At 34.2% G+C, this 23,821-nt stretch overlaps 1 long non-coding RNA gene across 2 annotated transcripts in view; it reads right to left on the reverse strand.

Annotated features, from left to right (window-relative positions):
* The window catches only part of LOC149808570 (uncharacterized), a 35,234-nt gene extending 11,899 nt beyond the window's left edge, over positions 1 to 23,335 (reverse strand). For both annotated transcript variants that reach the window (XR_016425398.1, XR_016425397.1), the window contains exon 1: positions 22,932 to 23,335. This is a non-coding gene — a long non-coding RNA (uncharacterized LOC149808570). The remainder of the gene's footprint in view (positions 1 to 22,931) is intronic.
* Positions 23,336 to 23,821: the final 486 nt, after the last annotated feature.

The raw sequence follows: 23,821 nt of genomic DNA on the forward strand, positions 1-23,821 counted from the left end.
AGGTAACATAAATTAATAGTTCTTATTCTTAGGTGTGAAATGTGAGTGGGATATTGTTGGCATGCGCATTACAAAACCATTAAAAAAATGTTATTTAAATCTTGGTACATATATTGTTTCATGTTTAAAATAATTCTCTTTCCATTTAATCCAAGTTCCCACTGCTACAAAATATTCTCCTTATATTTTGCAATCTTGTTTATTTGAGTCTTCCCAACATAAAAGTTTTCAGCAAGTGAACTCTCCCCGTTGTATCAAGTCAGATAACTTTGTCTTTTTATTGTAAAGTATTATTTCTTGTTTACATGATGGCATGTTAAAGTTTTGTAATGATTGATGCAGATGAGACTTTTGTAAAGGAAAAACCTTGTTATTAAAGAAATGATACATGTATTGTCACATGATTTTTCAGTCTGGTACCCTGTTTTGTTCAGATTCAATTGTTTCTGTGTGACTGTGTTAATCCACATAATCTATTATACCTCTCTGACCATGTTATGATCTTGACTATTACGTTGGTCGTAATTATCAATTTTTATTAAAAAAATCTGCTGTGTGAACCCCAAAGCTGTGTCAAAACATTGCTGACTCCATTTCTATCTATGTTATGACCTTGACAGTTACATCCAGTCATAATTGTCAATTAAAACAAAAATCCGCTGCGTGAAGCCCAAAGCTCTGTCAAAACATTGCTGACTCCATTTCTATGTTATGACCTTGACAATTTCATCCAGTCGTAATTGTCAATTTTTAAAAAAATCCACTGTGTGAAGCCCAAAGCTCAGTCAAAACATTGCTGACTTCATTTCTATGTTATGACCTTGACAATTTCATCCAGTCATAATTGTCAATTTTAAAAAAAAAATCCGCTGTGTGAAGCCCAAGGCTCTGTTAAAACATTGCTGACTTCATTTCTATCTGAATACATTATGATCTTGACAGTTACATCCAATCATAATTGTCAGTTAAAACAAAAATCTGCTGTGTGAAGCCCAAAGCTCCATCAAAACATTGCTGACCCCGTTTCCTGCAAATATCAGTGTTAATGATATAATATTAGTGGTATATGTACTTTAGACAACACTACTTTCAGTAACGAAAACATGATAACTGGAAACAGACATCAGGAAAAATAATCGGATTACTTACCTTACCATAAATTGGTTCTGGACACATGTTAATAATAAAATGTGGCCACATGTTAGGAGTAAATTTTACATTCGTGCACAACTATGTTGGCCGCTGGTCACGTTAGAGGGGTGGCCTTTCTTGAGGGGTGCTTTTAAATAAAAACTTGTGCCAATAGATTCTGGCCGTAAAGAGTTGGTGGCTGCTGGTCGGGGGGGGGCATTCATAAGGGGGACCCCTCCATTAGACAAGTTAAAATGAGACAGAATGGCATCATTAACTCAGCCGGCCATAAAGCCAAGATAGTTTACGGTATGGCCCTGCAATCATTGTGCATCATCTGTCAACAGCAGTTATTTTAAACTTCTCAAAAACCACTGCACCAAATTTGGCAGAGAGCATCCTGTCATAAAGAATAATCATATCACTGATAAAATCAGCTGTCAAATAGAGTAATTATTACTAAAAGTAAAAATAAATTTTTTCAAAAAAATATTCACAAACAAATTTGTCAGTGAGCATCCTATCATGACAGACTTTCACAAACTGGTACTTAGAATACCAACCAGCCATCGAATTTGGCAACCATTACTTTAAAAAAAATCAACAACAAAATTCTCAAACACTGCTCAGCAGGATTTGACCAAATTTGATAGCATCCTGGCATAAGGGGTTTTTGCATTATTACCAATGACAAAAATATACAATCAAATATGGACACAATTACCAAAAACAGAAAACCTTTAATCAACGTTTCAAAAATCACTCAACAGAATTGCATCATATTTTGACAGAAAGCATACTGGTATAAAGGGCTTTTAACTTTATGGAAGTGATACTGATCGGCTACTGTTAGGCCAAAAAATGATGTTGTTATGGTAACCCGACCTGTGCTATTTAAATGACCCTGACCCTACAACTTTTTACTACATATGCCAACAAAAATGAATGCATCTGACCATGCAGGGTTTTTCATCTCTGATTAGATTAAAACTGTGACATAAACATAAGCAGGATAAATAAATGTATTTAAAAAATATTTGCATGAACCTTTCTTCACATTTTTTTCACTGTTTTCAAGAACCACACATGGAGAGGATCCTCATTAAAAATAGGAAAAGAAATTAAATGACTTCTTAAAAACCTTGCAACACAACTTTGCCAGATTTGACAGAAATCTCCCTGGCTTGAAGGGATTTTAATTTTTAACAATGATGATGATCTGTTATTAAATATGGTTTTCATTACTAAAAAAAAGAAAAACCTTCAATTTATTTTTCTCATACACTGCTCACCAGAATTTGGCCAAATTTGGTAGGAAGCATCATGGCATAAATGGCTTTCAATTTTAGATAAATCTGGCATTACTATGAATGGTTATTAAAAAAATTACAAAAACCTTTCGATGACTTCTCTAGAAAAAGAATTTTACCAGCTTTGACAAAATGCATCCTGATCTAAAAACATTTAAGTTGTGGACAAATGATTTGGAAATATGAACTAAAATACAAATCATAGAGGAACCTAGAAGTAATGTTGTAATGCAATCAATATCATAGGAAGAAATGTATCCAGAAAGCATCCTATAGACCCTGATTTCTTGGCCAACTGCTACTGATTTTGGCTGTTAGATATGAGGCCATGCAGGTGAATGATTTCAAGCTCACATGGGTCTCTTGTTTGTAGGATGGTTACCACTTAAAACTTCAACAACAAAAAAATGATGCATTTTGTAGAAAATCTTGACAGATATTGGATCTTAATCGATAAATGAACAAGAAAGAATTAGGTAATTATTGTTCATGGGAAGATAAGAGGTCAGAGACCTTAGCTTTTCGGCTCTAAAAGTGCGGTAACAGTAATGTTTGTGGAACAAAAAAATTAGTTTTTTTTTTGCTGCAGTGTCCTGGGTTCTGCTTGAATACACTCACATTTTAATTCATCATGTCATAGTGTTTGTGACAAAAGTCAGCTGAAGAGGTCTTAGTTATTATGAAGAAATATATTGGACAGTTTTAGTCTATTTAAGGTGGTTGGTTCAAAACAGGTGCAGCTTTGTAAAGTTTTGGGCTCGGTTTTGGTTTTGTGATTGTAACACCATTTTGCAGAACATGGTAACTTATATAGCCATTATATTTGGTTTAGGAAGGGACGCAAGAAGAACCACCGACCCACGGGAAGCTACTGGCAAGCTTTCTCACATACCCATTTTGACCGTGCCAAGATTTGAACCCACACGGACAGAGGTGATATGTGAGAGATTTGTAAAAATAAGCACTTTTGACCACTTGGCTGTCATCCAGGGGCTCCAAATTTGTTTGAGTCAAAGATTTTTGCTTCATTATTGAACTTAAAGCACTATGTGAGATGATCTTGGGCATAACATCTTTCTTTGCTAAAGCTGATGACAGATGCAGAGAATCAAAACAGTTCTTAAAACAAACAACAATGGATCCTTCTGGATATTTACAAACTAGAGACAAGAAGAAAAAGTATAAACTAGAGACAAGAAGAAAAAGTATAAACTAGAGACAAGAAGAAAAAGTATAAGCTAGAGACAAGAAGAAAAGTATAAACTAGAGACAAGAAGAAAAAGTATAAGTGAGAGACAAGAAGATGAAGTATAAACTAGATACAAGAAGAAAAAGTATAAACTAGATGCGAGAAGAAAAAGTATAAAATAAAGAGACAAGAAAAACAAACTCCATTTTAATAAAGAAAAAGATCAACAGATCTGTCCTGAAATACATCACTGACAAATGTCTCTATTTTTGGACCCTAGAGTGTCAACAGAAGTGATTAAGACACATTTTTGACAGAAATTGACAATACTCCTGACCTCAGTGTCAAACTATTATTTTTGTATTGGAAGGCTAAATAAATTCCTTCCCCTTATGTAGGATGTGAGCACTCTAAAGATGGTAATGAGAGTACATAAAAACCGGTGGACCATGTTTATGATAATTGTCATAAGCAACAATGCTTGATAATTGAAATTCACATCACAGAATAGTAAGAAGAAAAAGGTATGTAACTTGTCAGAAATGCTGTTGCAGACAGCGCTTGTAAGAAAGACAGACAAAAGTATTTTAATTTATAAACATTTTTACACAGTCATAAGAATTGTATTTTAAAAATAATAAATTTGTCAATAAAGATCCATTCTTTATCTTTTCTTAATTAGCACATGTGGAATTGCCCCAAGATTTCTGTACTGGTACTTGTATGGTTGTATAACTCTAGAATCATTAAGGGGATGTACTACAAATTATAACACATTTGTAAAGCAATATTTATTTCATTTTTATTACATTGAACTGCAGAGCAAATAAAATTCAAACATTATCCCCCACCCACTCACCACCCACCCTGACTTCCGTACCCATGCTCATTATAAGATGTGGGACAATTTTTTTTTATTTTAAATTACTAGCTTTAGTAAACAAATTAAACATTTTCAAAATATCAACTTTTTCTGCCTAATATCAGATTTTACATTCATTCTTTTTCATTTTCATCCATGATTTGATTCTGCATCTAATAATTTGTCTTGTTCTAATTAGGAAACATTTAGCATCTGGACCATAGTGGACAATGACAACAGACATGTATCTAAACATAATGATATAATAACAACATGTATAAAGTAATAATGACAATAACAAACATGTATCTAAACATAATGACATAATAACAACATGTATCAACAGTAATGACAATAACAAACATGTATCTAAACATAATGATATAATAACAACATGTATAAAGTAATAATGACAATAACAAACATGTATCTAAACATAATGACATAATAACTACATGTATAAAATAATGACAATAACAAACATGTATCTAAACATAATGACATAATAACAACATGTATAAAATAATAATGACAATAACAAACATGTATCTAAACATAATGACATAATAACTACATGTATAAAATAATAATGACAATAACAAACATGTATCTAAACATAATGATATAATAACAACATGTATAAAGTAATAATGACAATAACAAACATGTATCTAAACATAATGACATAATAACTACATGTATAAAATAATAATGACAATAACAAACATCTAAACATAATGACATAATAACAACATGTATAAAATAATGACAATAACAAACATGTATCTAAACATAATGACATAATAACTACATGTATAAAATAATAATGACAATAACAAACATGTATCTAAACATAATGACATAATAACAACATGTATAAAATAATGACAATAACAAACATGTATCTAAACATAATGTCATAATAACAGCATGTATACAAATAATGACAAAATAACAGGTATCTAAACATAATGAATTATAACATGTATCAAAACATAATGACATAATAACAACTTGTATCAAAAGATGACATAATAACAGCATGTATCAAAACATGACAATAACAAACATAATGATATAACAGATGTATATCTAAACATAATAATGTAATAACAAACATACAACTTGATATAATTGTCATGGATCACAATGACATCTCATGACAAAATGACTTCAGTTGTATTTTATCTCACATGGATGTATAAAGGTCAGTGTGTTGATAGTGTATTAAGCCATTTTGTCCATTGAGTATCAGATATCTGTCACCATATCAGATATATCTGTCAGCATATCAGATATCTGTCAACATATCAGATATATCTGTCAACATATATATCTGTCAATGTATCAGATATCTGTCAACATCAGCTTCTCAAAAATCACTTCACACGTTAGATTTTTGACAAAGAGAGTACAGTGGCAAGGAAACCTTTTAAATATGTACATGTCATGCCAGTTCACTATAAATATGGGAGCCACAAACAAAAAACGTAAACAAACACTTTAAATGATCTCTTCTCAGCAAATATTTGTTAGAATCTAGTCAAATTTAGTATTCCACATGTCGGTCTTGCAGCATTATGATATAGATGCTAATCAGGCATCACGTTTGTCTGCCATTACAAAAAACTAAACATTTTTAAATGTTGCCTTAAGTTCTGCTCATAAGAATTAAGTCAAACATGACAGAAAGTATTTTGGCAACAATGTCTTTATATTTTTTAGTAATGTTGCTTATCCATGATCAAATATGACTGCCTTTTCTAAATGATTTTTTAAAATTTAAAATCATTTAAGCAAATTTGCTCCATAATTATTTAACATAGCTTATCGGATAATCTGACCTGACTGAATGCAAGTTTGTGATAAGGCCTTTTAATTCTTTGCAGAATGATATCAATCTGCCATCAGATGTGGCTGCCATCACTAAAAATGGATTTTTTTTTCAAGAACTCTTCAAGATTGGATTGAGATTTGACCAAATTTGACAGAAAGCATGATGTGTTAAGACTGCTGAAGTTGGTACAGATAACTAAAGCTGATTCTGAAAATCACTTGAGATTAACAAATTAAATTTGGCATGTTTGTATTCATACATTCATAACCTGGTTAAATTTTCAGAGCAATGTTTGGCAGTTTTTCAGTTGTTTTAATCTTTATTGATTTTTATGACAGTTATAGCAGTTATTTGCACTGTTTGTAATTAATGGAAACATTTTCAAAATGCTAGATTCTATGCTTCATGTATGTACTGTCAGTCCTGCTACTTTTAAAGAAAACACTTCACTTTTTCTATGAAATTCCTGCATTGAATAAGGGTCTGCTTCCATGCAGAGATCAAGGCTAGATGTTGTTTAATAACTCGACTTGGACGCTAAAATGCACCTACATCAGAATATGCGTGCCTGGGTGATGTAGCATTTGTCAGAAGTTGTGCTCCCTTTTGATAACATGGAGGTTAAGAATAAATTTGAATTTGTTCCATAGGAAAGTTACCAAATTCTTAAGCAGCTGCACACATGCAGTTAAAGAATAATGAAGCCTGGGATTGACCTTCATTATAAAGAATGGTTGAGAGCAGCGAAAAAAATATTTGTGTTCACAATTTATTAGAGGGAATAAAAGATTTATGTGCAGGGAGAAATTTTAAGTCCCGAGTTTATGTTCATTAGATTGGTAAATTTAAAATGTCAAGTGTTCTTACAGCTAGGGAGTATTTTTTTTCTTGGCATTTTGATAAATTGCATGCCAATCATTGCATAATTTCTGGAACTTGCCATTGCATCTATATGCACTGAATTAGCTAAGTTTAGTTGAATTTTATTATGTTAAATCATGCAGGTGATATGGCCTTATAAGTACATCGATACTGAGAGTCAGTTAATGACTTAATCCATGCTTAACCTCTAATATATATATTAATCAATCACACCTCTCACCTATTTCTGAAGTGTTTTTTAATGAAAATTGCGTTTATGTCCAATTATCATCCCACCTTTCCTTGGCCAAGGTTTGTCATGTGTTACACAACATTCATTGTTGCGTAAAAACTCTGTCGCATAAAGAATGTTATGCTATAAGGAATCTTTTGTTCAAACATAATAATAAAACACCACCACCATGTCATTTGTCTTCATTTGTCTGTGCTGACCTGAATTTAGACAACGTTAATTGCTTGAGACAAAATTATGACTTGTCATCAAGCTGTTTACATGTCAAGAAAGATCTATCAGAATAACTGCAGTAGGGTGAAAACAAGCCAGTCTACAAACACGGTGAATAATTAAACAAGGACTGTGCTTACACATTGATTATATAGACATTATGTTACACCCATGCTTACACATTGATTATATAGCCATTATGTCACACCCATGCTTACACATTGATTATATAGCCATTATGTCACACCCATGCTTACACATTGATTATGTAGCCATTATGTCACACCCAAGCTTACACATTGATTATATAGCCATTATGTCACACCCAAGTGCATCCCATTATTTCAATGAATTTGGATCTCATTACTCTAAACAAACAGTTAAAAATTGTCCTCAAGACTTGAAATTATCATAATAAAATTATTATAATAACATCTCTGCATGTTTCTTTCTTCAACTCCTACTTCGAATTGTCCAAATTTTGATTAGTACTGCTGCCAATACTGTTAACCTTTGTTATGAACTAAAAAAATTCTGCAAAAACAGCTGATCTTGTCATTTTTGAGGATGCGATCACATGAAATTGACATAAGTACCATAATTAGTTTTGACTGAGAAAAGAATAGAACTAAAATTCCATAATGAAGTTAGTTTTTAAATTGACACAAATATATATATATATTAATTTGAATCAATCGGGAAGAAATGAGAGGAAAGTTATTTATGTATAATATGACAACAGTTAAAGTTGTGATCCTTTGTAATGCCTTGCATCAGGGGGAGATAGTTAGGGTCTGTTTGACAATCAGAACACAGCTGTGTGAGCTATTTGGTGCCAACTGTGAGGTGGTGGTGCCTTAATGGACCATCGCCTGTCTAGTACAAGTCTTCTGTTGTGCCACTTCCTCCCTCAAGAGAACACCATTGACATTCATTGCTATTTTTATGGTAATTTATTTTCACTGATAAGTGGTATTTGCAGGTCAAGGTTAGTCCATATAAAGAATTACTTGCTGACACATTTCCAGACACATTGCACATAAGTGGTATTTGCAGGTCAAGGTTAGTCCATATAAAGAATTACTTGCTGACACATTTCCAGACACATTGCAGATAACTTTGATGAACATCAACCACAGACCTTTCATTCATCGAAAAGAAGACTTCACTTCCCAGTCCTGTATGTTATCAGACTCTTAGTTTAACGTAAATTGCTCATGAAATATTTTAGTTATATCAGGACTTACGTCAGTTCAGTTCTGAATATACAGTGCCAAGGAATCCACTCTTTTTTTTATAGCACACCAAGATAACTGAGAAAAACCAGCGTATATCGTAAAGACAGTTGTGGATCCCTTTCTTTGTACTGAAAAGGCCAAAATTATGCTACTGTTTACTTAACTCATTCTGCCCTGGAGGTTTTTGCCGTTTTGCCTGAAATGGCGAGGAGGAAAGTCATTTTGGGGGCTGTTTCTGAATACATCCTAATACATCATCTTTCAACAGATTTTCCATTAGACTAATGCCTAGTTGTATTTGAAACATCATTTTCCATTGGTTATTCTGCTTGCACATGAGCAGAAAGATAAAAGTTTGATTTTTTTTCAGTATGTTTTTTTTTTTTGCTTTACGGACCCATCATTTTCATATGGAGACCACTCTTTATTCCAAATGCCCACCTTATCCTAGTTTCTGCAAAGGTTCACCTGTCTGTGTGCAGTTCAGACTGGTCTGCCTTAGATCTGAGGCCAAAAGGTCTCAAATCTGGACACAATATCGGATTCTGACCATGGGCGAATTTTGGGTGGAAAATATAACAGGTCCAAAAAATGAGGTTTTTCCCTCTGTATTTTGTAGTGCAGCTTGAACTTCCAGATTATTTGGTATCATTGTAGAGCTATATCTGTCTGCTTTTTTGTACTACCACCCACTTTGGTATATTTTAAATGACCTTGATGCTGCAGAGCTCAGAAGTAGGGTACAGCCTCATCACTCCTACAGGTGGGATTGGGGCTGAATGAGTTAATGTTTAAAGAAAAAACAGCAAACAAAATATATATCAGTCATTTTGTCATAGAAAATGGCAGTCATGTGCATGGAAATCTGGAATCATTATCATGAAATTTACAGATTTTGATAAGAGATCGTACAATTTGTAAGATTTACACAACAAGAATATATTCTCAATAAATACCATAATTTATGACCAAATATCAGTCATAGAAAATGTAAATTCTATTGGTGGTAGCACTATGAAATAAATACCAGCTAAAGCAGTCTAGTTGAGTGAAATTCATGTTTTAATGTTACTATTTAATTGGACTGCTCCAGTGGCCTAGTAGTTAGAGCGTCTGCCTCAGATGTGGGAGGTCGCGGGTTTGAACCCCGGCCAAGTCATACCAAATCTTATAAAAAATTATACTAACAGCTGCCTCGCTAGGCACTCAGCATTAAGAGGTTTGTGTTAGGACTAGTCTGCCTGGTGTCAGGATAATGTGACTGGGTGGGACATCGTGCTGTGTGTCTGCGGCATGATGCCTCAGTGCTAGACATCACTTTATACTGCCACACTGCAGACATCATAGCAGTATGACTGAAAAATTGTTAAAGCTACATTAAAAATCCAAACCAGACACACGCTATTTAATTGGATTAAATGTAATCATCATAACTGTGATGAGCCCTCACCAGTTCACATGGGAAAAGAGTCCTTTGACTGCAGTTGTTTCTGAGAGACCAGATTAAGTGCTTACTCAGTGGGCAAGCTGGTCGAATTCAAAACTTAAAATATCCTCCTACATCACTGTAACACCAGGTGTAAATCGGTATTATTTCGTGTTACAATCACACATGCCAAAGTTGTCACCTTCAGCTAATATTCAGTGGACTGGTCTTTAAACTTTGCAGTGATACATTTAAAAATAACTTGCAAGTTGTAATAAAGCATATATATTTCTGCATTTTCTTGTTCTTTTCGGTGTGTATCTTTTAAAGATTGTTTAATCCAGATTAGTGTTTTAGGACAGTGCGACTTGTTTGTGCTTTCAGTATTGATTATTGCAAATGAGTTATTTGTTTTATTCAGTCCTTGACATGGTTTATCCGGATGAATAAAGGAAGTAAAATTTGCAACCATATAGATCAGATTTGACCCTGTAGTTTATTACCAAGGAAGCTTTGTAATAATAATAATAATAATAAACAACTTTATTTTATGAGAGTATTTCAGTTGAGGTAATATACTACTCTCCCCTTAGGCCCTAAGGATTCATTGATAAAATTACAAAGTGTATATGATATGCATTAATCTTCCCCTAGGCCCTAAGGATTCATTGATAAAATTACAAAGTGTATATGATATGCATTAATCTTCCCCTAGGCCCTAAGGATTCATTGATAAAATTACAAAGTGTATATGATATGCATTAATCTCCCCTTAGGCCCTAAGGTTTCATTGATAAAATTACAAAGTGCATATGATATGCATTAACAATAAATTGGAGAGCATGTATTTCAAGAAAATATTTAAAGTTTTGTTTTTGAACACATTTGGTTTGCTTGTACTTTAATAGTTATGAGAAGTTCATTCACTAAAAAAATTCCAGAGTAAGCAAATATGTTTTTTTCATTTCTGTTTGCTGATGGATATACACCAGTGGTTCCCAAACTTTTTTGGGCCACTGCCCCCTTGGCTATCTACAACATCCTCCTACCATACCCCGTAACAAGTATTATTCAGCATTAGCACACACACCCACACCCTTGGTAATCCCACCGCCCCTTGGCGGTGTCGCCTACTTTTGGAACCACTGATATACATGGTTTCAGACAGAGAGGGAGGCAACTCAGATTTTACTAATACACATAGCTGAGAGGGAGGCAACTCAGACTTTACTAATACATGTAAGAGAGGGAAGCAACTCAGACTTTACTAATACACATATGGTAGTAGTGCATGTCAGCTGGATTTATACTGAAACTCAGTCATCAAGTTATTAACATTATTTGACTTAATAAGATCTAGCAAACAGTAATAATAAAATGTTATATGACTATTATGTAAGATTAAGGAGATTGTAATTTTTGGGTATCAGTAAAAGCTCTGTGTACCACCAACAGCCCACCACTAATTCAAGAGTCAAAATGTTGTATCCTGCTATTAGTAGATTTTGGTTTTATTGGTGGACACAAATTGTACATTTAAATTACTGCTTTAAATGTTACTTCATCTTTACCACTAGTACTCATTAAAAATCAGCTATCCTTGTGTCTTCGTACACTGTGCACATATTCAAGTAAGTAAGAGAAAAGAAAAATAAGATTGATATACATTGCATAATTTTGACTAAGGTGTATGTTAAGGTTGTGCATGTTGCATGGCAAATTTTATTTGGGATTTTTGGGGGTTTATTACCAGAAGAACCATTGACCCACAGGAAGCCACTGGCAGGTTTTCTTGCATAACCACTTTGTGTTGAACTAAGACTTGAACCCACATGGACAGAGTTGAGATGAGAATGATCCGGCAGATCTGAAGGCATCCAGGTTTGTGGATTGTACTGATGATGGTACTGTTTGGTACATGCATGGTGCTGTTTAGTACACACATGGTGCTGTTTGGTACATGCATAGTACTGTTTGGTACATGCATGATACTGTTTGGTACATGTATAGTACTTTCATTCTATGCAGATGTGCCATTGTTGTAACTATTGGCATTGCAAAGTTTTAAGTATGTCCAAAACATTAATATTTTGTTCTAAAGTTACATTTGAGGAATTTGAACACAGTTAAAGCTTTCCTCATGATGTTGTTTTTTGCTGTTTGTACCTAATATTGTCTCTCAGTTTTACATTTAGATGGTTCTGCATAGCATCAAGAACTTCGTTTTCTGGGGTGTGGTAAACTCCATCTGCCATGTTTGAATCCATTTAGCCAATGTGTTAGCAGGTGATGACTGTGTGTTGATTGGCTTGTACACAACACATTTGTCAGAGAGGTGGATAGTTGCACGTAAGTTGTCAGCAATATTGCTTATGTATGTTAGGAATAGATTACGATATAGTACCATACTCTGGGAAAATCTGGCAGTCTCAGATGTGGAAGTTTATCAAAGACTTTGGAAGAATCTAGTTTGACTATATCAACTTGAGGGCCATTGCCAGAGTTCATGGATCATGAGGAGCCATGTTGCACAGAATTTGTGGTTCAGAACCTTGTTGGTTTTCATGCAGGCTGTTCTGGTTGTCTTGGTGCTCCATTATATGGGAGACTGATTGATGGATACTGGGGAGATCATTGTGTGGTTCAGATCTATCCCATTCGGAAAGATGAGAATAATATTGGCATTATCCATCTGTATGGTATCTCTGATGTATCAAGAGGACTTACACTGTTATTTCATCCCTCACTCTAAAGGACAAATATAGGCATCTTTTCTGAACCACTTGCCTTTTTTGGGATTCTAGTGCTGGTGACCACTTTCCAGTATAGTTTAAGAAGTAATACCCTAACCTCAAGTCATATGCCAGAACTGGATATTAAATGAGGGAAATTGGAAACGTTTAAGTCTCTCTAAAGGTTAAGTCTCTCTAAAGGTTAAGTCTCTCTAAAGGTTAAGTCTCTCAAAAAATCTAATTTAACTGCTGATTATTTCAGTATGTTGTGGATGCAATAATCTTGTTTACTAAAAAAAACTGATTTCTCTTTCTGAAAAGGTTTGTTTAAGGGTTTCCTGTTTTCAGTATGGTGCCATATTGATGGCAGATGGGTGTATTTTGCATCTTATCTCAAAAGTTCTGAAAGCCAGGGTGCTTCATGTAAAAATTCTGTCCATTTATGTTGTTTGTTTGAGGCTTATTATTAAGATTATTCAAAGCACTCTCAAATAGACTGGTGAAGAAAACATTCACAAACTTAAAATTAGACTAAAATTTGGCTTTAAGTTTCAGGTAAAAGAATTCCCTTTATCTTCACCCAGTGTAATTATTATCGCTGCATATTATGCACAACTTGGTGTAATTATCATTGCTGAACTATGCACAACTTGGTGTAATTATCATTGCTGAACTATGCACAACTTGGTGTAATTATCCTTGCTGAACTATGCACATCTTGGTGTAATTATCATTGCTGAACTATGCACAACTTGGTGTAATTATCATTGCTGCATATTATGCACAACTTGGTGTAATTATCATTGCTGAATATTATGCAAATGGTTGTCATCAAAGTCAGTCTTTTGGCTGAATCTTATACAGTAATGATTGAGGCTAAAGTTTATACAATATGCAGTGAGGTTAGGGTTTATACAGTATTCAGTAATGTTAAAGCTTATACAGTATTCTGTGAGGTTACAGCTTATACAGTATTCAGTGAGGTTACAGCTTAAAATATACAGTATTCTGTGAGGTTACATGTTATACAGTATCAGTGATGTTAAAGCTTAAACAGTATTCAGTGAGGTTACATCTTATACAGTATTCTGTGAGGCTACAGCTTAAAATATACAGTATTCTGTGAGGTTACATTTTATACAGTATTCAGTGATGTTAAAGCTTATACAGTATTCTGTGAGGTTACAGCTTAAAATATACAGTATTCTGTGAGGTTACATATTATACAGTATTTAGTGATGTTAAAGCTTAAACAGTTTTCAGTGAGGTTACATCTTATACAGTATTCTGTGAGGCTACAGCTTCAAATATACAGTATCCTGTGAGGTTACATCTTATACAGTATACAGTGATGTTAAAGCTTATACAGTATTTAGTGAGGTTATAGTTTATACATTATTCAGTGATGTTACAGTTTATACAGTATTCAGTGAGGTTGCATCTTATACAGTATACAGTGATGTTAAAGCTTATACAGTATTTAGTAAGGTTATAGTTTATACATTATTCAGTGATGTTACAACTTAAAATATACAGTATCCTGTGAGGTTACATCTTATACAATATTCAGTGATGTTACATCTTAAACATTATTCAGTGAGGTTACATCTTATACTGTATTTAGTGAGGTTATAGCTTATACAGTATTCTGTGAGGTTAAAGCTTATACTGTATATGGTTCAATGAGGTTGAAGCTTATACAGTGTCATTGAGGTTAAAACTTATAGTGTTCAATGAGGTTAAAACTTGTACAATGTTCAGTGAGGTTAAAACTTGTACAATATTCAGTGAGGTTAAAACTTGTACAATGTTCAGTGAGGTTAAAGCTTATACATTGTTCAGTGAGGATATAGCTTATCCAGTGTTCAGTGAGGTTATTATAAACTTATACAGTGTACCGTGAAGTTAAAACATGTACACTGTTTAGTGAAGTTACAGCTTATACAGTGTTCAAAAGCTGTACACTTATGCAGTGATCAGTGAGGTTAAAGCTTATGTGGTGTTCAGTGAGATTAAAACTTGGTCAGTATTCAGTGAGGTAAAAGCTTATACAGTGCTGAATGCAGCTAATGTTTATGCAGTGTTCACTGAGGTTAAAACTTGCACAGTGTTCAGTGAAGTTTCAACTTGTACATTGTTCATTGAGGTTAACGTTTATACAGGGTTTACTGAGGTTAAACACCTGTTCAGATATTGAATTATTCATTGTCTTTGTCTTTAATATCCACAAGGAATTTGGTCTTGTTCTGATTAACACCAGTGGCTAGTGTACCAACCAGGATGTAACATGCTAGTTTATCAACCAGGATGTAACATCTACATCTAGCTGATTGACTATTTATTAAAATAAAAAAATGACCACTACCAACACCTCTTGTCGAAATAGTCGTTTGTAAGATTTGCTTGGCCTTTCAACAGCCATTTCAGCAGACAACATACACTGTTTTCATGCCAACAAAAAGAAAAGGAAGAAAAAAAAACTAGCAGTGGAAATAATTGATATCAAACATTTTAGGAACATAACAAATATTTCTCCTTTTTTGTGCAATGAGACAGATTTTGACCTTTGTCCATCTGTCTGTTCTTCTGTATGTCTGTTCACAACACCTCCTCAGGTTTTGTATTTAGATTAGGGAAGTTATGTTCTGAAAGAGGAGATGGGGGTTGCACTATATCATATGTCCTATGCCATTTTCCGTCTTAGCTGCAGCTGATTATACATGTAATATGGAATTCTCTGATTGCATGACTCAGACTGCTGTTTTACAACCACCGAATGAAAAATACCCCAACATGTCCCACCCTCAGTTACTCATTTGTCTGAAGGAAATAGAATTTCTAATTAATGACAGTTCATGTTGTCATTGGCTGTCATTGTAAGCAGCAGGTTATTTGGATTTGTATTACTGCCTCATTGTATCATTAGGGAAAGGTACTTAGCTCTCATGACTCAGTATGTAGCCACTAATGGGCTAAAAGTGTTGAAACAAACAACAACAAAAATTAAAAAAATTAAATTCAAAATATAACTAAACCTTATAACCCTATAGTGCATAATTTTATTTATTAGTTCACCTTGCCATAAGATCAAGTGTACATGTAGTGGCGGCATGCCCATCCATCTGGCCACAGTTGCTATTTCAGCTTCTTAAAATCCACAGGAAAAATTTCAGCCAAATATGATCCTGGCATGAATGGCTTTCATGTTGATACAAAATATGAAAATCCACCATCAAATATGGCCACTGTTACTCAAAAGAAAAAAAGTGTTTGAATGGTATCTTTAAAAAAAATCACTTAACTTAATTTTTCCCCAATTAAACAGAAAATATCCTGTCATAGAGAGAGAGTTCGCAGATTTATGCAAAGTGATGTGATCCATCACATGTGACTGCCATTGCTACAAATGACTTTATCTCAAAAACCATTCAACATTATTTAACTAAAGTTGAAAAAAATAGCATCATCACATAGTGTTTTCAGTTTCCAAATTATGCAAATTCACCATCAAATATGGCTCAAAATTGAAAAGAAAAACTTTAAATTTCTTAAAAACCACATAACATAATTTTATTAAATTTAAAGAAAGGATCCAGGCATATTATAGTGCTTTCAGATTTCTAAAATGTAACCATGCCATGAAATATGACAACTGTTACAAAAACTAGAAAAGGCTTTAAACAACTTCTTCTAAAATATTGTAAACAGAATATGACCAGATGTAACAAAAAGCATTGAATTATGAAAAAAATATGCCAATCTACCAGCGTATGTGGCCTCCATTACTAAAATATCTCAAAAATGTGTGTTTCTCTTAGAAACTTACAAATGGAATTCGAGCCAATGTAACAGAAAGTATCCCGGCATATAGTTGTATCGAAAAGTTACAAAATATGCCAAAATGCAGACACTTTTGACCACTATTACTGAAAAACAAACAAAATTAAAGTTGGGTTTATCTGAAGCTGCTTTGCAGAATTCAACCATATTTGAGTATGCTAACAGTAAGAGCATCTGAATGGGTACAAATGATGCCTGGAATCAAACACGATTGCTGTTACTTAAAGAAGATAATCATTTTCAACACAATTCCCAAAATTTGACACAAACCTTGAATCTGTTGTACATATAATGATGATCTTCCGTCAGATGTGGGGTGCTGTTAATAAAATTAGAAAAGCCTTTGATAATGTCTGCTAAAAGCCTCCCGAGATATCAGGGTTTAGCGCAGATCTGATTTTAATCAGATTCCTTGCAACAATGATTATGCATCTGATGCACCAAAATTAAGGAGTTTTGTTTCTGTAAACAAATGGTATTTCTAATAAACAATAAAAATAATAATTCAATCATACCAGGTTGCAGAAAAGAAAAAAAAGATTGGGGGTCTTCTAAATGAGATTAAGTAACAAGTCACACATTTTTATAAAACTTAAGTTACTGTAAGAATGTCAGTGGTTTAAAGTTCTTATTATTTCCCTGTGAATAGCCTCATCCCTTTGGTAGCTTCAGCAAGGCAATTGTTTTCCCACGCTGACCAAAAACTAGGCCAGTTTAAGTACATGTACATGTAGGACTTTACTGTTTGGTTTTTTATTGCTTTTTTTAAAAAGTATTTTCTTTTGTTAGTGTCAACTTTAACTAATAGCACACTATAACTGCATGAAAATTGATTGGTTTTTTTTTATCATCAGAGGGTTTTTTACACCGGTAACCCAATTTTTGCTGATACAATTTGCCTCTTTTTCTGGAAAAAAAAATGGATGAGGCTGTCTGTATTCATGTAATGACAAACTGTAAAATGTGTTTAAAGTCATTAAAGTTAACCGTCTCAACATCAAATTCTGTAAGAAGCCGACTTATTCTTTTCATACAGTTCTAGTCCCATATCGCTCCCAACTTTGATCAGTGACCATTGGCAATAACACAGCACCAGAAGGAGTATCAGCATATCACTTTGATGGATGTAAGGCTTTGATATTCGATTCGAGTTAAAATAATGCAAATGAAAGCAATCCGCTTTCTGTTTCATAGACAGAACTTGTCATTTTCTGCTTCTTTCTGTTTGCACTAAAGAATCTATAATCATGGCACAGTGCTAGACAACTGGGCACTATGATTTAAGAAAATAATACTATTCATGCTTTTATTTATTCTTGTTCCAAACAAATTAATAACGACATCTGGTGTTGGGATTGGAGTGCAGGGGCTCGTATTGTTGCTTACAATTTACTTTTCATACATGTACTATATAATAACTACAAGGGAGGACACTCCCTTGTAGTTATTTTATAGTACATGCATGATAGGTAAATTGTAAGCAATGAAATGAACCCCTGTGGGATGAAGTGGGTACCAGTTGAGTTGGGAATTTTGCTGGTTTCTATTTATAGATGATTCTAAGTCACAGGATCTATATGCTGAATTTGAAGGCTAACACTAGCTCCAAGCATGGAAACACTTTAACTATTTACTTTAATAGTGAACTCTGACAGAAATTTGTTAATTGACGATATTGGAATGAGATTACACTATAATTTGTTCTAAAAAGCATCGTGAATTTTATCCTCTCTGTAATTCTGTCAATTTTCAGGTCACTGTCATAAAATGTAGCTAGAATTACCTAATTTATTTGAAATATATCGTGTATAACAAATTAGGTATATTTGACTAAATTTAATGATTCTTAACTGATAATATCCTGAGTTACAGGTAGGTAAAATTCTCGTTGCAGTGTGGAACAAACTATATTGTCCTAGATGGACATTAAAAGTTGCATTTCAGTGAATTAAACAGGTTCACGTGTTACTTGCAGACCGAAACTTATGCCCAATATAACGGGGTTATCAATGTAACATGAGCAGGAAGAATTAACATAGCAAAAAAGGTTTTTTTCGGGACTGGACCAAAACGCTCGACATAAACAGGTTCTCAAGATAACCAAGGTTGAGATAAGTGGATGTGACTGTATATTTGTTTTAAAAAACAAATTGTTTTTAAAATTTAGCAACATATATGAATGGCATTAAGGTGATGTCATTGGAATGAAACAATGTTGCACTTAACTCATTAACCCCTGGAGGTTTTTGTCTTTTTCATCAGAAATGCAAGTAGGAAACACATTTTGTGGGCTATTTTTGAATGCATCCTAATATATTGACTTCCAAGTGATTTTCCATTAACCTAATTCCTAGTTGTGTTAGAAACATTTTTTCATTGGCCGTTTTGCTCGCGCATGAGCAGAAGAGTAAAAGTTAGTTCTTTTTTTTTTTTTGCTTAACAGACCCATCATTGTCGTATTGAGACCATGTTATCCCTCTTTTTGCAAAGGTTGATCTGACTGGTCTGCCTTAGATCTGAGACAAAAAGTCTAAAATCCTGACACAAAATCGGATTCCGACCATGGGCAAATTTTGGGTGAAAAAAAAACAGGTCCAAACTTCCAGATTATTTATCATTGTATAAAACGGTTCCAATGATTTTGGGCATACTCTCTGAATCTTTTTGTATTGAAATTGTACAGTGGAACTTGAAACACGTGAATAAACAAAATTTCATTGGAAACCATCATGTCCTGACCATCAGTATTCAAGAATGTGATTTGTTCATTCACATACAGCAAGGTTTGGAAGTGTATGGGACTTGGGATGTTTTATATCATGCCGTCCCTTGACATCATTCGGAAAGTACTTTTATGACTGGGAAGCCAGTGAATTAATGTAAAGTCATCACAGGAGACATTTATGAGCCAACAATTATTATAAGGTGACATCTGTCAAGAAATTTTTTTGATGCATTAACTGATAACAGGATGGACCTTTGGTCTTGAGTGGTTATTAATGTCTCTAAAACACCATTACCCCTCCAGATGACAGAAAGATATTAAGCAGGTTATGGAATGCTGTTCACTTTTTTCTCCATTGGTGTGTTAGCCAGAACATATTTGCTTCTAGCAAACAAATGACTTGGGTTCACCCCAACGACCATATAATACTCTAGAACAGACTATTCTGCAAAAATGAGTATTACTGTAATTTTCAACTTTGCTGTAATCTGATTGGTTACATTACCAGAAGCTGTCTTTATTAAAACAATTATACCTTCATGCTAACATGCAAGGGTGAAAAAAGATTCTAGTCAGTCATATGGTATCTGCTCAACAACATTCTTTAGCCATGCCATACAATTCTTCTTGCCAATATTCTGTATCTATGGCATAAAATTCTTCTTGCCGGTATTCTGAATCCATGGCATACATTTCTTCTTGCCGGTATTCTGTATCCATGGCATACAATTCTTCTTGCCAGTATTCTGTATCCATGGCATACAATTCTTCTTGCCGGTATTCTGTATCCAGGGCATTCAATTCTGTTTGCCAATATTCTTTAGCCATGCCATACAATTCTTCTTGCCTGTATTATTCTGTATCTATGGCATACAATTCTTCTTGCCGGTATTCTGTATCCAGGGCATTCAGTTCTGTTTGCCAATATTCTTTATCCATGGCATACAATTCTTCTTGCCAATATTCTGTATCCATGGCATACAGTTCTTCTTGCCTGTATTCTGTATCTATGGCATACAATTCTTCTTGCCTGTATTCTGTATCCAGGGCATTCAGTTCTGTTTGCCAGTATTCTTTATCCAGGGCATTCAGTTCTGCTTGCCAATATTCTGTAACCATGGCGTTCAATTCTGTTTGCCTATATTCTGTATCAAGGGCATAAAATTCTTCTTGCCGGTATTCTGTATCCATGGCATACAGTTCTTCTTGCCGGTATTCTGTATCCAGGGCATTCATTTCTGTTTTCCAATATTCTTTATCCATGGCATTCAGTTCTGCTTGCCAATATTCTGTATCCAGGGCATACAATTATTCTTGCCTGTATTCTGTATCCAGGGCATACAGTTTTGCTTGCCAGTATTCTATATCCAAGGTATGCAGTTCTGTTTGCCAATATTGGTATCCAAGGCGATGCAGTTCTGTTTCCAGTAATCTGTATCCAGGGCACGCAATTCTACTTGAGAATGTATTGTGCATCACTAAGAAGTGACGATGTTTTCTTCTGTCTGTCTGTCTATTCATCTATTTGCCCATCTATCACATGTTCCATTTATTCATATTTTCCTTTTAAGTACAACAGGTTTTAAATTAAATATCATGTAAAAATTTCTTGACATTTTTTTAATAAATTTATAATTTAAGTTTAGGCTATTTGTATTCATATTAGTCCAAGCTTCCTCTGGCTTTTGCCACCCCATTTTTGATATTTGGACATTTATGTTGGCGTGTAAGGTCAGAGTCAGTTCCCTATAAAAAAAATGTTGGAATTCCCCGACACCATTTGGTGTTGGCATGGGGTAGCCACTTACTAGCCAGCCTAGCAAACTTTAACGAACTTTCACCAAGATATACCTGCATGAAATTGATAGGAATATGATTTGTTTTCTGAGATAGAGCATTTGTTATATCTTTAATCCGCTGACAGACTAGCCTGAACAATAGCATTGATGAAATTTTACCTGGAACTCGCCATTTGCATTCCAAGTCACCTGACTATACAAATCTTGTAATCTACATGTCAGTGACATCAGAGTTCAAATAGTCATGTGATATCAACAATAAATCATTTTTAATGCTGCTTCAGGAAAAAAATTGAACATATAAATGAAAGTCACATACTATTTACAGAAAAATGAAAGAACATAAACTTCTACAAATATTTATTCTGAAAACAACTAGAAACCTAGAAATCTGTAAATGTTGCAGTAACTTGGAAAAAAGCATATTCAACAAGCGGAGAGCACAGGTCAATGCGGTAGTCACATGATACCAGCAAAATACATTGCCGACACGTGCTTAAACTTGATGAATCTGGTCTTCTCCACCTTGGTGCGATAACCGACAGGTTTCTAGTCGTTCTCAGAATAAATATGTTGGAAATTAAGTGTACAGTATATTTATATACAAGTATTACGTGACCTTTAAATAACATTTTCGAATTCTATATTCAACAACTTTCGAAATGGTATATTATTGATATCACGTGATTATTGGACCTCTGATGTCATTGACATGTTGTTGTTGTAGGGTTTAATGCCATTTTTCAGTACATGATAGGCTATAGATGACAGCCAGTATTAATGGTGGAGGAAGAACCCGGGAAATCCCCAGAAAGAACCACCAACCCTCGAGAAGCTACTTGCAGGCTTTCTCACATACCCACATTGGCCGAATCCGAGACTCGATCCCACACAGACAGGTGAGATGACAGTGATCGGTAATGGAGGGAGCTTTATACCACTCGGGGCCCTGTCACTGACATGTAGGTTGCGAGATTTGTGTAGTCATGTGACTCGGAATGCAAATGACAAGTTCCAGGTCACTTTTCATCAACGCTGTAGTTACACCTTTTCTCTATTGTTTGGTCATTAATGAAAACTTGTTGTAAACTCAAATATGAGTGAAGCTCCTTCAAGAACTTTACCATTAAAAAATGTTGGCAAGAAGTAGTGAAATTTAGGCCTAATTATCAGTTGTTTATGGTTCAGTGGTAACTGATGCATTTACTCTTTTTTGCCAACCTGTGTTTATGGCCAACAATCAGCTACTTTTTAATATTCCCTAAATCTGCTGAAGATAAACTTCTCACTCCACAATCTCATCATTCTAATTTGATCAGTGTCACAGCCAAGCAAAGGCATGTAAGCAGTAGGTTCAATTGTGATAACCCACCAAGTTGTCTAAACATTCTCCAGTTTGCAGTGGTAAATTTAGCAAAGCAAGAGTAGGTAATGTTCTACTGCTGTTTAAATGGGATGGGGATTAGAAGCAGGTTTTTAATTATTTTAATTGATTTTTAATAATACAGTGCTTACCTGCTATTATTGCCTGATTTTTCCTCGCATCCTGCTCTAATGTCCTCCAATCTCGATCCAATTCAAAACGTTGGTGGAAATAACTAAGGAATCAGACTGGGATCATGTTGGTTTTTTTCAAGACCTCCAGTTACTAATTGGAGGAAGGAATAATAACCTTGTACTGGGGATTGGTATCAGATTAATGTAAAACAAATATAGAATTTAGTCATACTTTTATTCTGCGCATACATCTTCCAGAATTTGTAGGTCAAACGATTATACAACTTAGTAATTTACAGTATTCTAAGTAACATATTGCCATTGGTTTCAATAGTTATGGACTACTATTCCTGGCAAAGGTGCAAGATGTCAACTTATTTTATAGGCACAATGGAAGCTTTTCAGACATTCAGGCTTTTGTCCCTAACCTATCTGACTGCCAGTATATATCATTTACAAAGTTTAATAATCATAACTGAAACTATTTTTCATTTTACATCAGGCACTCATTTTTCATTTTACATCAAGCACTCAACACTAATTAACATGGACGAAGTATAAACATAAAATGCTATGATTTTATATGATGTGTTATGCAAATGGCCGTATATATCCATAGTGAAGACGAAACTGACTGCAAACCCAGATCTGTTAGGAATAATCAATAGAACAAACAACATAGACATATAGACAATATATGCAGGCTCATTATGCTTTGGCAGATCAAGATCGTTGTTGTTTGCAATATGACTTGACTTATAGGCAGGTATCGATGGTTAATGGAGTTATTCTGTGATAGGTCTGTTGCCACTTCACAGCACAATGCACCACTTACGTTTTAAAGTTGTGTAGAATATTACAAGGTGCAAACTTCTTATCCGAGTTTATGGGAGTGTGAACAAGGATAC

This window comes from Sinohyriopsis cumingii, chromosome 1 (assembly GCF_028554795.1).
Source record: "Sinohyriopsis cumingii isolate HCF-2022 chromosome 1, ASM2855479v2, whole genome shotgun sequence".
Classification (NCBI taxonomy): Eukaryota; Metazoa; Mollusca; class Bivalvia; order Unionida; family Unionidae; genus Sinohyriopsis; species Sinohyriopsis cumingii.